Source organism: Perca fluviatilis, chromosome 4 (assembly GCF_010015445.1).
Source record: "Perca fluviatilis chromosome 4, GENO_Pfluv_1.0, whole genome shotgun sequence".
Classification (NCBI taxonomy): domain Eukaryota; kingdom Metazoa; phylum Chordata; class Actinopteri; order Perciformes; family Percidae; genus Perca; species Perca fluviatilis.
In genome coordinates this window covers 35,293,851-35,309,048 of record NC_053115.1, presented here as the reverse complement: position 1 = coordinate 35,309,048, position 15,198 = coordinate 35,293,851, and positions in this window count along the sequence as shown.

Genomic DNA, 15,198 nt, shown 5'->3' with positions numbered 1-15,198 from the left:
TGATGCGGGGTAAGTTGTGCCTTTGGGAGAATACGTTGGGGTAAATTGTGCCAGTGATTTCTGAAGTAAAACAGAACATTTTAATCTTATGAACTGTAATGCTATATGAAAGCAAGACAAATGCAATACAAAATTACTCATTTAAGGTTTATTTAGATATTGTCACCCTATTAAACTGTTGGAATAAGTCATATTTTGTAGTTTGGGAAAACACAAAAAACTTAAATACACAATATGTGATATTTGTGAATCATTTCAGGCAAAAAGGCTTTGGCAATAAATGCCTGTTTACATACATAGAACGCTGTCTGTCAATTATGTAACATATAAGAATAAAGTGACTAGGCTAATTTCTAAACATCCTATTGTGACTTAGGCCACTTGAAAACTTAATAAAACGTCTCTTTAATAACATAGTGCAACCTCAAAACTGAAATCAGTGTTAGCTAAATTAAACAAATGGCAGGTAGGCCTAAATCAAACACTGACGAGGCATGCCCATCTCCTCACTTCTCCAGATTATCCCCTGTGAGTATGTAGGTCTAGGTGGTCTGGATCTGGCCTACTACTTAACATCCCACTTGTCAATGCTGCAGGGGAATATACACTTCTGCTCCCTTCTGGCTGTATGACCACTAACATCATGCTAACTCTATAGACTCATTGTGTAGCCTGCTAAAGCACTAAAACATGTGTGAAATGTTTTCAACCTTGTCTATAATTGTTCGGACACTACAATCAAAAAACCTTAATCATAGACATTTTACTTTGAAAGGAAAAAAACAGTTTTTTGAGCTAAAATGTGCTTACTTCTCATGCCATGTATCTCCCTTCTTTGGAGAATGAGTAAAATGGATGGCTTTTCAAAATGATGTGGTCACATGATCAATTTATTCTATAGTTTTCCAAAAACAAGGGGTGACTCTACTTCCCCCCTGGCACAAATCACCCCACTCTCCCCTATGCATGACACAATAATACAAACTTCAGTCATTCATTCATTCAGACCATATTCATTTCAGAACTTGTGATGAGTTCCTCTAAATTGAAATTATGACCTGAAATAATAAGTTGAAATAAGGTGCACATTAGTTCCCTTCATGCATTGTGTGTGGCTTAAACTGTTTAGTTAAAAAAAAAAACTGTGACCAATTGATTTAATTAGTTTTTTACAGTTTCAGTGAACTTTAAGGTTCATTCCAGTAACTTTTTAGTTGTTATGTTAAGATTGTACTTATTGACATTTCTAAAAAGATGTCAGATGAGACACAAAACAAGAAATCAGGCAGACGTGTCTGATCATAGTTATGTGCTGTTACTATTTTCTGACAAACAATTGTTTATCCATATACCCAGGACATGTGTGCAGTGCAGCGTCTCTGGCTATAGTCACAGACACAGTGCATATGTGCCCCAGAGAGAAAAAATACTTCCCAAACGCTGTTCTCCAAGAAGTAGTTCGAGCATGTTTGTGTACTGATGAAATGAAGATCATGCTAGTTCATAAAATTGAGAGGTGTTGCTGGGCAGACATTTTTAACTTTGGACAGAGCCAGACTAGCGGTTTCCAATTGCTGCCATTCTTTATGCTAAACTAAGCTATTCAGCTGCTTGCCCTATCCATCTTCTCATCTAACTCTCAGACAGAAAGCAAATAACTGTTGTTGAACTATACCTTTACAGAAGCAAGGGCCAAGTGTTGTAGCCGTTTAGACCCTCAGTTAACCCAGAGAAAGATTAATGATACATTCATCAGTGCAGACGTCTTCTGTGGTAAATGAGTTGGTGCTTCTCATGGGGAGCAAAGCTACTGTAACCCCCAGTATGGTAGCAACAGTATCTGCTTTCATTTGACCCTTGATGTGACCTCAAGATAAGACTCAGCCCTCATCTGCCATCCTCCTCCCATCCCACCACCGTTCTCCACCTTCTCCCCCGCTCCTTCACCTCCTGAAGACGCTGATTGTCTTTCACAGCTCTGAACAGTCTGAGCCACCAAGACAGGTGGGGCGGTGTTTCATTCAAAGTTCAACAAATGTTCTCATCCACATCCGCCACATGTCTCACCCCTCGTTTTGAAGACTCAACTTGACAAATTCTTCATTTGAAGATGCCAAGTTGTCTTTTCATATGAAATGACATCACTGCGAGACATTGGTCCCGAGTTCCAACTGTGAAATGTTTTATGGGTTGATGTTTCTTGCTTTACACTTTGAGCTGCTATTGGTAACACCAGAGTTAAAATAAACACCCTGAGGCTACTTTATGGGGCTGATATCTAAAAGACACAGGTGTTTCTTGATCCCGGGGCTGATGTACTAGTGTGTCATCATCTCCCATGGGATCCCCAAAGGCCCCCAAACAGGCAGAACATTAAGTCAACCCCTGCAATACAGGAAGTCGACTCACACGCAATGATTCTTTTGGAGAAGCCCACTGCTGCCTTTAATGTCCACCAGGCTGGGCTTGGCGTTCCTCCGGCTCACGTCTGTAGCCTTCCTCCAGAGTCACCTGGGACTTCTAAACCAAGGCCTCCACAGGTCAACAGAGTTTATCGCACCAGAGAAATCTACAAGTTGGCTATAAAAGCTTGTCTGACATGATGTAACAGACGTGGCTTGAAGTCTGATAAAGGAGGCTATAAAAAGACTCATTCATGTTGGCCTTGAGGTCATTCTCCCTGCTCTGGACACGGCAGTCATATCCTCCGTGTTGATTGGCAAGCCGTGTTGACCTGCAGTGGTGCTCTGCTCCTTTGTCTGTGGTGGAGGTTTTATGTTTGCCGACATGTACAGTAGAGCATGATTGCTTGTTTTTATGGCTATATCCTTTTTAGAGTCTGGCCATAGGGCATTAAGGGGTCAAATGAGCCACATTTGTCATTCTGTCCTCCTACGGAAGGAATGCTCCGTATTTATTTAAAGATATATTATGAAATATTTCTGCATTGAAATGTCTAAAAAATGACTATACCTATGTTATATATTTTGTTTAGTTGTTTTCCCAAATGTTTTCCTCAATGTTTCACCAAGACAAATCAGTAATTTTCATCAAAGTTACGGAGTGTGTTATTTGGTCGTCTGTCTATGGCATCATACCATTACCTCTCTAGTTGCTCTGACTTCCAGCAAAAACACGGGAAACACCCAGAAACACCAGATGATACATTAGAGGGTAATTGTAAATCATACAATGTCAAAGAAATATACTCAGTAACAGTTGTAATGGCAAAAACGTCCACAAAACAGTAATACGGCATAATTTTTTCATTTATACATGCAACACATTCTCACACCCAACTCGTAAAATAAGGACGTTCGGGGTTGCAACACATTCTCACACCCAACTCGTAAAATAAGGACGTTCGGTCAGGAGCCTTTCTCGTTCTTATTTGACGTTAAAAGTCTCCTTTAGCGTCTCATGTAAACGTGCTTGGTCGCCACTATTGCCGTCCCTTTTTCGGAGAGAAACAACGGGGAAAGGACGCCTCAAAAGCCGGGAAAGGTGGTTGCTAATCAGTTATGTGATTTTCTACATAGCAATAGTTTATTTGATGACTTTCAATCAGGATTTAGAAAGAATCATAGCACAGAGACGGCACTGGTGAAAATTACTAACAACCTTTTAACTGCTGCAGACAAAGGTCTTGTCTCCATTCTTGTTTTACTAGATCTTAGTGCTGCATTTGACACTATTGACCATTCAATCCTGTTACAGAGATTGGAACACTTGGTTGGCATTAAAGGAATTGCTCTGAGTTGGTTTAGGTCCTATTTCTCTGATCGATCTCAATTTGTGAATGTTAATGATAAATCCTCCAAGTACGCTAAAGTTAGCCATGGGGTTCCTCAAGGCTCAGTGCTTGGACCAATTCTATTCTCCTTATATATGCTTCCTCTAGGCAATATTATTAGAAAACACTCAATTAACTTTCACTGTTATGCGGATGACACCCAATTATACTTGTCAATCAAACCAGACGAAACCAGTCAGCTAGCTAAATTTCAAGCGTGCATTAAGGATATAAAATCCTGGATGACCTATAATTTTCTGATGTTAAACCCTAACAAAACTGAAGTTATTGTGCTGGGCCCTAAACACCTCCGAACTTCATTATCTAAAGATATAGCTACTCTGGATGGTGTTGCCCTGGCCTCCAGCACCACTGTTAGAAATTTAGGAGTTATCTTTGATCAGGATATATCCTTTAATGCCAATCTAAAACAAACCTCAAGAACAGCCTTTTTTCATCTTCGTAACATTGCCAAAATTAGGAATATCCTGTCTCAAAGCAGCGCGCTGAAAAACTAGTCCATGCATTTGTTACTTCCAGGCTGGACTATTGTAATTCCCTACTGTCAGGTTGCTCAAATAAGTCTCTTAAGACTCTCCAGCTGATCCAGAATGCTGCAGCGGGTGTTCTCACAAGAACTAAGAAAAGAGATCATATTTCTCCTGTATTAGCTTCTCTGCATTGGCTTCCTGTTGAATCCAGGATTGAGTTTAAAGTCCTTCTCTTGACCTACAAAGCTATAAATGGTCTAGCACCATCATATCTAGAAGAGCTCCTAATACCCTATTGTCCCACTAGAGCACTGCGCTCCCAGAATGCAGAGTTACTGGTGGTACCTAGAGTCTCTAAAAGTAGAATGGGAGCTAGAGCCTTCAGTTATCAGGCTCCTCTCCTATGGAACCAGCTCCCGATCTGGGTTCGGGGGGCAGAAACTGTCACCTCATTCAAGAATGAACTTAAAACTCTCCTATTTGATAAAGCTTATAGTTAGGGAGTGAGGAGTTGCAGTGTTCACCTAACTGGCCCAACTGCTTCTCTTCATAATTGTTAGATTAATAATACATAACAAAGTAGAGGGAGGCAGGCCGCCAGCCAAGCCAGATCCGCAGGGGGGAGAGTTCTAAGCCCGAAAAAGCTACCTCTCCTTATGACCTGTCTCTCTTAGTTACCTGTTATAGTTACGCTGTTATAGTTCTAGACTGCCGGGGGACTTCCTTCCTTTGACACACTGAGCTGCTCTCTCCTCTCCCTTTCTATTACTGTTACTATTACTATTACTATTACTATTTGTGTGCAGCCCGTCCCAGAAATTACTAAGTTACTAAAGTTACTAATCCTAGCTTCTGGGGAGTTTACTCCCCGGAGTCCTTATGCTTTTTTCCCCCAGCGTATTTCCTTGGAGAACGTTGGCACCAAGATCCTGGTCGCAGCTGTCGCCGTGGTCCTGCTGCACTCCCTGCTGAACTCAGCGATGCCCTGCAATGTCATGCTGCGTCCCGCTGAACCCTGCAGCCCCGCTACATCCAGTCACTGTTCCATTATTAATGTGACTACTATCTCCACTGTTCATCACACCCCCAACCGGCTCAGAGTCGAACGCCTACCAAGAGCCTGGGTCTGTCCGAGGTTTCTTCCCAAGAGGGAGTTTTTCCTCGCCAGCTGCGCTGCTTGCTCTTGAGGGAATTACTGGAACTGTTGGAATTGTTGGGGCTTTGTAAATTATAGAGTGTGGTCTAGACCTACTCTATCTGTAAAGTGTCTCGAGATAACTTATGTTATGATTTGATACTATAAATAAAATTGAATTGAATTGTATTGAAACACACCGCGGGTGAAGTGCGACAATAACGGAATCGCGGAGGTTAGGTTTAGGAGAAAAACGGGGAAAGGACGCCTCAAAAGCCGGGAAACACACCGCGGGTGAAGCGCGACAATAACGGAATCGCGGAGGTTAGGTTTAGGAGAAAAACAACGGGGAAAGGACGCCTCAAAAGCCGGGAAACACACCGCGGGTGAAGCGCGACAATAACGGAATTGCGGAGGTTAGGTTTAGGAGAAAAACAACGGGGAAAGGACGCCTCAAAAGCCGGGAAACACACTCGGTAGACGGGGGAAACAAAAGAAAAACAACGGGGAAAGGACGCCTCAAAAGCCGGGAAACACACGCCGTAGACGGGGGAAACAAAAGAAAAACAACAGGGAAAGGACGCCTCAAAAGCCGGGAAACACACGCCGGAGACGGGGAAACAAAACGCCATAGACCGGGGAAACAAAAGAAAAACAACGGGGAAAGGACGCCTCAAAAGCCGGGAAACACACGCCGTAGACGGGGAAACAAAACGCCACACGCGGGGCGCGAACCCGAGTCTCCTGAGTGAAAGTCCGGTGTTTCCCCTTACATACCACTCACTAAGTCTCATCCAACTGCGGCTCTCCCCAGTACGTTACACCGAAGGGTGCCTTTTTCGTCGCATCAGACGCTGAAGGACACTGACCAAACAAACTTATTTTACGAGTTCGGAATGAGAACGGGTTGATACATGCCACTTTGCAACACAGTTATAGCTTAGAGACCTAATTTATTGATATGATATTTCAATATCGATCCAGCTTACTAGAGTGTGCTACGTTAGGTGTAATGTAAATGTATGATAATGTTATAAGGTTAGAACAACATTCAACACACTCACAAATTATTTACAGATACATTTTCATCAGCAATGGTTGTATTTTAACAATGAAGAAAATAACTCCCATATTCCCAAGCGACTTCCCAACGTCGTCTGTGTTTCAATTGAGAGACCCCTATGAAGACCCCTAGGGGCCGAGGTTTTTTTCATGTTGATCTGTCCATTATCTTTTATATTGTTTAGTCTTTACAATGTCCGAATATAGCGAAGAAAGCTCACTTCCCAGAGCCCATGGTGAAGTTTTCAAATTGGGTGTTTTACCTGAACAACAGTCCAAAGATATTCAATCTGCAGCAACATAAATCAAAGAAAAACAGTGTATCTGACAAAAGTGAAGGCTAAATGCTAAATGACTTAAATAATAAACTGATGACGAGTTGTGGAATACATTTCTGGCAATAGACTAATCTAATAGGCTAATTGACTAATTGTTTGTAATGTAAGTAATGTAATGCATGTATGTATCTACATTATATTATTATATTAAACAGAAATTGCTTCTTAGAGCTGCATTAATAGATTTTTTTTCTTTTTGGTCTCTTGTGGGCAGCAGAAACAGCTGTAAACACAACACTGACAAAGTTGTTACTTCTTACAGTGAAAACTGTGTGTGTGTGTGTGTGTGTGTGTGTGTGTGTGTGTGTGTGTGTGTGTGTGTGTGTGTGTGTGTGTGTGTGTGTGTGTGTCACTCTCTCGGTCTCTCTCTCCGTGTGCCTCACTGTGAGAAGTCAAGACATCCAAAACCACAATGAACCTAGGTGTTTTATTCCGTGCCTAGTGTGGCCAGACAGATTGAATAACAGGAACTATGAATTAAAATTCAGTTATTACATTACAGTTACTAATCTAGTAGTCTCGCATTGCCAGTCCTTTCTCCACAGCGCTGTGTAGGAAGGTCTGGTTAGTCCACTCAGCATTCAGGGATGTAAGAAAAACGTGCTCTGGTTTATTGGTATTTCTTTAAACCAATCACAATCGTCATGGAACTAAGCTCCAGATGGAGCCGCGTTGCCGCTGCAAAATAGCCTCTGGAAGGAACTTGTTTTGGTGGATGTGTACGTTCAAAAGTTGTTTTAGTCGTGCAACAGAAAACTCCGATTGGACAGATAGTCTAGCTAGCTGTCTGGATTTACCCTGCAGAGATATGAGGAGCAGTTAATCGTAGTCCTCATAAATCGACCAGAGTTTAAAATTCCAACAAAAAGAAAGTGGAAGGTGACGGACATCCAGCATAAATGAAGGACATCCGGTGGAATTTCCGGCGGCACCGGAGCAATCCCGGATGTGGAACGTCGTGGATATAGACTACTAATCTAGTAATGCTTTGTGGTCTCTTTTCTTGCTGTCTTACCGTGACTTAGGTGGGACGGTTGATATCAGTTTTGTATCTGTGTATGGACATGAACACATGGACACATGGGCAGGTGTCAAGTAACTTGTGCTGGCTTGCTAATGCTGGCCACTGGTAAGCCAACATTCAGGGATCACTTGGTTTTCGTTATGTTGGTCAATAAACACCTCCAAACTGTAGTCTGGCTGCTTGGCAAAGCACAATGTCTTATTTTCTTTCACAAGTGTTAGATACCGCCAAACGTTGCATTTGTGTACTCTTGTGTAATTATTAACGTTACTGTCCGCCTCTTGATTTTGTGAACACCCTTTGCATGAGATTGTTTTTTAGTTTCTTCTTTTAGACGCTTTTAGCACCTCTCATGTTTTCCCACACCCACAAAGTGCCTTCCCAGTGTGTTGCTCTCTCTGACCACGAATTTAAGGCAATTTGACTGTCCCTGTGGTCTCTACATCAGTAATCATACAGATGTTTCTACAGGCAAACCTGCTTGGCCATTCTTCCTAGCTGACCATGCTGAAATGGAATGCGCAGCGCTTTGCAGTTACAAAAATTCAGAAGTGCACAACATGTGCTGCGACAATTTGCAGAGCCTTTACGCTGGACACAGAGACATGGTGACGTCGTTTTCTGGCTTGCGCACCTCCAGCTGGGAACACCACTGCGACCATAAACCTTTTTTTTTTTTTTTAAATAAAGAAACACCAAGTAAGAATGACTTAGTTATTCACTGTACCGTTTGAGAGAAACAGTGAACAGGTAAAAGATACCAATATGTCCAGGTAAGATGTCTGAGGTTAAATACACAGCTATAAAAAATGTAAAAACACTAGCTTTACTAACTGCACTTTCAAAAAGTAATATAGGTGGAAGCAATAAAAAACAACACATTCATTTTCTGAGGTCAAAGTCGGAAACACACCCACTGACCTCGGATTATCCGATCTCGGAACTCAGACAACCACGCAGTACCCCGAGTTCAAAATCCAACATGGATGCCCCGTGCATCAACAGTTTTGAAAAAGCTGTAGTAACATACAGTTATTAGTACTTCTGGCTAATTTATGTGCCACTAAATCAGTCATACACACAGTCCTGTCCAACTTCTATCTGTGGCTACTCTGTATGCACAAAAACAATTTAATGCGTTGTTAACTACTGGTATTGCTAACAATGGCTAACTTGGCTAGAGCTAACCCCACAATGAAAAATCGGACTTGTAAATGGAACGCATTCAATTCAGGTGTGACGTCATACCCACCTCCGGCTTCCGAGTTCCAAGGTTTAATGGAACGCACTATGAGACGGATCTGTAGCAATTCAATTGGAATTGCATTTCAAACCACCTTCAAATGTGGTTTGAATCGGATTTGGGCTGGCAGTCTCAACAAGGCCTATGACCAACCGCTTTCACATTACACACATAATTTTATCCATTGCTGATAATAGACATATTGATTAGTGCAGCTTTAAGGATGTTTGATACCCTTTTAATGAAACTCTTTCTCTCCTTCTTTAGCACCACTACAGTTTTACTATTTGCAACTAGCTGCAACACATGGAATAGAGTTGATCTTTTGGTTCACAAGGTATATTTTTATCTTCCCATCAGGCTGTGTGTGTGTGTGTGTGTGTGTGTGTGTGTGTGTGTGTGTGTGTGTGTGTGTGTGTGTGTGTGTGTGTGTGTGTGTGTGTGTGTGTGTACTGACATGAATATGTGTTTTGAACGGTGGCCATTGTGTCTAAAAATATCCATCTTCAGTCTGTGGTCTATTGAGACCCATACTTGCATTTCTCATGAGGGGTTGGTGGCTGGGGGCCACTGAGGGCTCAAGCCTGTCTGGTCTGGACTAGCAGCCCAGTTCTCATGACACCTGACCCAGAGCACATCCTGTGGTCAGGCTGCAGTGCAGTGCAATGAAGGGCCAGAATCTGCTCATAAGGAATCTCCTAACATGGCAGGGTGGGAGAAGGGCAGCCTTTAGACTGGGTGCTGTTGACACACCTGCTGTGGATTTTCAGCTTTTGAATGTGGCTGTTTTGACGAACACATTAATCCTCCTTTATGTGTAGTCCAGACTATTCCAGCACTGGGGAGATCACATTTTGACTGTGTAGTGTTTGTATGGTTGCCCCCTCTGCTGGTCAGGGGAAGCAATGCAGACATTGCCCTCAGACAGTCAACATAGTACCACAACATGCTAAGTTTACAGAGTTGTGAAGCACAAATAGCAGTGTACCATGTTACTGGTAGCTGCTCATTTTCTGTGATTAACAATATATCCAGAAAGCCAGCATAACAAACTTTATAGCTTCCATTATTTAGATCCTGTAGTGTTATTCACTGATCTATTTCATGTGGTTTCTTAGTGACTAATGATCACACAAATGCAAATACCTGATAAATGTGTGGTCATGTTATGTTTTGTAACTAGTTCATGAAATTAGCCTGAACACACTTTAAATAATTGATCATAATTTGGAAAAGGATGGCTGTACTATTAGGTCTAGAAATGCGAACTTTGGAGGATCCAGCCCCTGAGCTGGGACACACGTTTTTTTTTTAGAATAACAGGCTGATGTCTGTCCTAGTATGCACTGGGTGGAAGGAACACACATAACCGGGTCAGAGTTAATACTAATGGGTGGGTAAAACTCTGGGGGGGAAACACCTTAAAGAACTAATGCACAATGAAAAAGAGCCACCTTACTCACGGAAACAGTTTATATAGCATACCCCAAAGGATTAGTAGTGATTATATTTCTTGACTGGGGAGCAGCAAAGAGCTAAAAAAAAAAAAAGACATTTGTGCTAGCTGTCACTTTTTATTCAAAATTCTAACTACAATTTAAACATGGGGGGAATTAAATATTGGATCTGTAATGATATGCTCGAATTCAAAATATAAAGTATAAAAGCGCAATGCGCTGTATGATTCATTGCAGCTCTGTTGTAGTGAACTAGGTTTTTGCTGTTCTCTCTGCATCATAATACAAAATCATAATACAAAGTCACTCTTTCAAAATGACGACTTTGAATGAATTCAAACTAACATAATTCAACCCATACATATAGTGTAGGCTACTGCGTGAGTCTGAGATACAGTCACTGTCACATCGGCGGTCAGGGAAACTGTCTTACACCTCTCTTTATTTTTTCCCAGTGGTCTCATACAGCTACACTGTGTGTCTTGAGTAGGCAGTCAGATGAGGTTGTCCAGTTGATGTTGCTTTAGTCTCGCATTGCCAGACCTTCCCCCACAGCGCTGCGGAGGAGGGTCTGGCTAGTCCACACAGCATTCCTGGATGAGAAAAAAACTCTCTGGTTTATCGGCATTTCTCTAAACCAGTCACAATAATCTTGGGTGGCGCTGAGCACCGGACGCAATAACGCTGCCTCTGCAAAATAGCCTCGCGACGGAACTTGTTTTGGGGGAACATGTGTACGTTGAAAATTTGTTTTGGTCGTGCAACATAAAACTCAGATTCAATAGATAGTCTAGCTAGCTGTCTGGATTTACCCTGCAGAGATCTGAGGAGCAGTTAACCATAGTCCTCCATAAATCCACCAGAGTTTAGAATGTCAACACAAAGAAAGCAGAAGGTGAGGGACATCCGGTGGATATTCCGGCGGCAACGGAGCAATCTCATAAATGAATCATCGTCGATATAGTCTAATGTAACGTTTCGCCTCACTTGGGTTACAGAGCAGGTGAGTCCTCAGATTTGATGTCATAGCGTAAGGCAGCTACTTTGTACAAACATCACATATCTTATTCCCTCCCTGGTTAAAAGACCTAGTTAAAGTTTGGATCCATTGTGCACATATCTGTATAAATAGTAAAGTCAGCAGTATCTGTTCTATCCAAATGTAATGTTTCTTTCCAGATCCTGAGTGTTTTGTTGTTCTTTCAGTTTGGCTCACCCTATGCTTGGTGGTAGGTGGTAGGTGCCAATGAGGTGAGGCTGAGATAAAATGGCTTCAGCAGTAGGGGAGAGAAAGAAAGGACTTGGCAGCTTGCTGTGAGGTTGCCGTTTTAGGATACGTCCACATGTACCAAAACAATCTTTTTTTTCCCCGTCTTCCCTGGCATCGTTTCAAGAATGTTTGCGTCCAAACGGATCCATTTGTAAATGACTCAACACGCTACTTCATATTCCAGGCCTATAGGTGGTGCTGTTTCTACTACAGAAATTCACCATGCTCATGATTTCAAGCTTAGCTAGCTAGCTATATGCTACAGTGCCGTGTCGTTGTGGGCATTAGGCCAGTTACACACTGGCTGCGTGGCGTGAGCGTGGCGTTTCTGTTGCGTGTCAGCTGCATGGATTGTTCTGTCTTTACACACCAGAAACGTGTCTGACGCGGCGCTGCTGCTGCTAGCCTTGTATGTTTCCCATTGATAAAATGAAATACCATGTTAAACATAAATATATACTGATTTGATTACAGCAAAGACAACGTCGGCAGTATTGACGGCAAAATAGGCTACAGAATATTTCGTTCTGTATTGACAGGTGCAATATTAGAAAATCAATATTTCTTTATTTATATCTGCATTTATATCAAAACCTAGAGGCTTTCAAACATCAAGATGTCATTTATTAATATGTATTTGTGTCTAAATGACATATAAACATCTTTTCCTATTCTATTTTGCCTGGAAACGCTTCCGACACGCTTGCGTGTTGCGTGGATCCACGCAGGCAGTGTGTAAGCTCTAACGCGCGATGCATCCAGCGTGTAACTGGCCTTAGGACAGATGCATGTTTATGCAGGTGTGTTGCTTCAGTACATAATTCAAAACATAGTTTTGGCCTTAACTTGCCCAATAGTAATGTTCTGCTCTGCTTAATTCTAGGCCAAGCTGGACAGCCACAGAGGGGACCGACTAAAGAGGAAAGCTCAGGCTGACCCAGCAGAGGAGGATCTGAAAATCAAGAGGAGAATGTTGGAGTTGACTGAAAGGAGTCAGTAAGAAGCCACGCCGAGAACATGACGCAGATCAACACAAACATTGCAAATATAACCAGCACCATACAGGATGGCTTTTCCCTGATGAGGGAATTGCTGATCAGACCCCAGTTTGTATCCCCCCTACAGCAGCAGCGGACAATTCCATGGGTACCTGCCATCATATATTCATTCTACACCATACCCCACTACACCAGCCTTTCGGCACAAAGCTACACCCAATCGGCTTGTATACCAACCTGGACAATACACACCTACACCAACACGCAGCTCAGAGAATGAAACATTTTCATTCAGAAGAGCACTGCTGCAAGACCATGTGGAGTGACCTTAATATATTTGCACATTTTAAAAATTTTCTGAAAGATTTCTGAAAGTGATTGCAGTCATTTGTTTATTTTCACTAGACACACATTATTTACAACACTTTCAAAATGACAATCAGTAAACTATTCTGCCTAAATCAGGTTATGACCTACTGCTAAAACGTGGAGTTTAGAAACGGTGAACAGTCGTTCAGAGGAGAGCAGCAGGTAGGAACTGATGATATGTTTTATGGAAAGACTTAAAATATGTTTCTCACTGTATCTGGTACATTGAAGGAGATTATTTGATACAAGTAAGTACACTCTATATATATATAATGTGGAGTCAATCACCTGAACAATTTGTCTTTTGTATTTTGTAGCGACAGTTAAGTGTGACTTTGTGTGATTTTGTGTTATGTCTTTTAAATATGTGATCTGTATTCTGATTGTCAGGTGAAAACTTAACAAAATGTTAAAGGGGTGATAGAATGCGAAACCGATTTTACCCTGTCATAGTTGAATAACGACAGTTCGTTGGGTAAATAGGACATACATATAAGCTCAAAATCCCATTGACACCCCTTAATATGAAAATCTCATATTTTGAAACTCTCGCTGAAAACGGGTGAATCTCAGCAAAGCTAGTTGCTTACGTAAGCATCTCAAAATCCGGAACCTTTGTCACAGCCGTGGGTGTATTAAGAGTCACGCCCCAACATTTACATGCTACACAACTGACCTGAGATCAGGTAGTCTTCTGAATCTAGGTCACGCAGATCTCTGCTATTCCATAACAAAATTCACTTCTGAAACTTTTTTATGCAAGAAATCAACTATGTAAAGCTCAAATATGGGCCGTTTTACAAAAATGTATGTCTAATTGCAAATTTTGTCCGACTGTGTGTCGGACTTCAGCAGTGGTGTTGCTGCCTCGCCGCCTGGCCTGCCTTCCTTCACAGACCCCGGCCTGCTGTGAGCTCGATTGAGCTCCGTTACTTCATACATACAAAGTCACCACTTTGTGGGCTAATGGACTACTACCAAATGCAGCTGCTCTGACAAAGCTCCAGGGCCTGCAGTTCCCCTCTTCCTAATGCCAGGTGTGTGTGAGTGAGAGCGCGGTCAGCGAGCTTGTTACGCCAGCAGTCTCTTACCACAGGTTCCAGTTAATCTTATAATGTGTGTAATTATAATGTGTTGAGTTATTTAAACAAACGATCGGTGAAATACACGCCTGCGGCTGGATGTGATAGAGCCTGCAGCTGGATGGAGCTAGATAGCCTCCTCTTAGAATTCACAAAAATTCATTAACTTGAAATCGGACACCGTTGTTAGCTTTATAAGACATTTAGTTAGATGTTGTATAAGTGGCGTGACGAAATTCAAACTGTAAATATACTCGAATTAGGCCGAAAATGAAACTAACTATCCGTGATTTGTAGCTAGCTACACACAGCTAGGATTGACGGGACAGTCGCAGCTGACGAAACACTTAGCTAGTCTTCACAAATATTCATTAACTTGAAATCGGACACCGTTGTTAACTTTATAAGACATTTAGTTAGGTGTTGTATAACTGGCGTGACGAAATTCAAACTGTAAATATACTCGAATTAGGCCGAAAATGAAGCTAACTATCCGTGATTTGTAGCTAGCTACACACAGCTAGGACTGAAGGGACAGTCGCAGCTGACGAAACCCCTAGCTAATCTTCACAAATATTCATTAACTTGAAATCGGACACCGTTGTTAGCTTTATAAGACATTTAGTTAGATGTTATATAAGTGGCGTGACATGTGTGTAACATGTGGTAAGAGATTGCTGGTGTAACAAGCTCACTGACCGCGCTCTCACTCTCACATAACGGGCAATTTAGTTAGCAGGAAGAGGGGAGTCACAGGCCCTGGAGCTCTGTCAGGGCTGCTAGCCATAACGGAGCTCAATCGAGCTCACAGCAGGCCGGGGTCTGTGACGGAAGGCAGGCCGGGCGGCGAGGCAGTAGCACCGCCGCTTAACTCCGACACACAGTCTTACCAAATTTGCAATTAGCCATCAATTTTCGTAAAACGGCCCATATTTG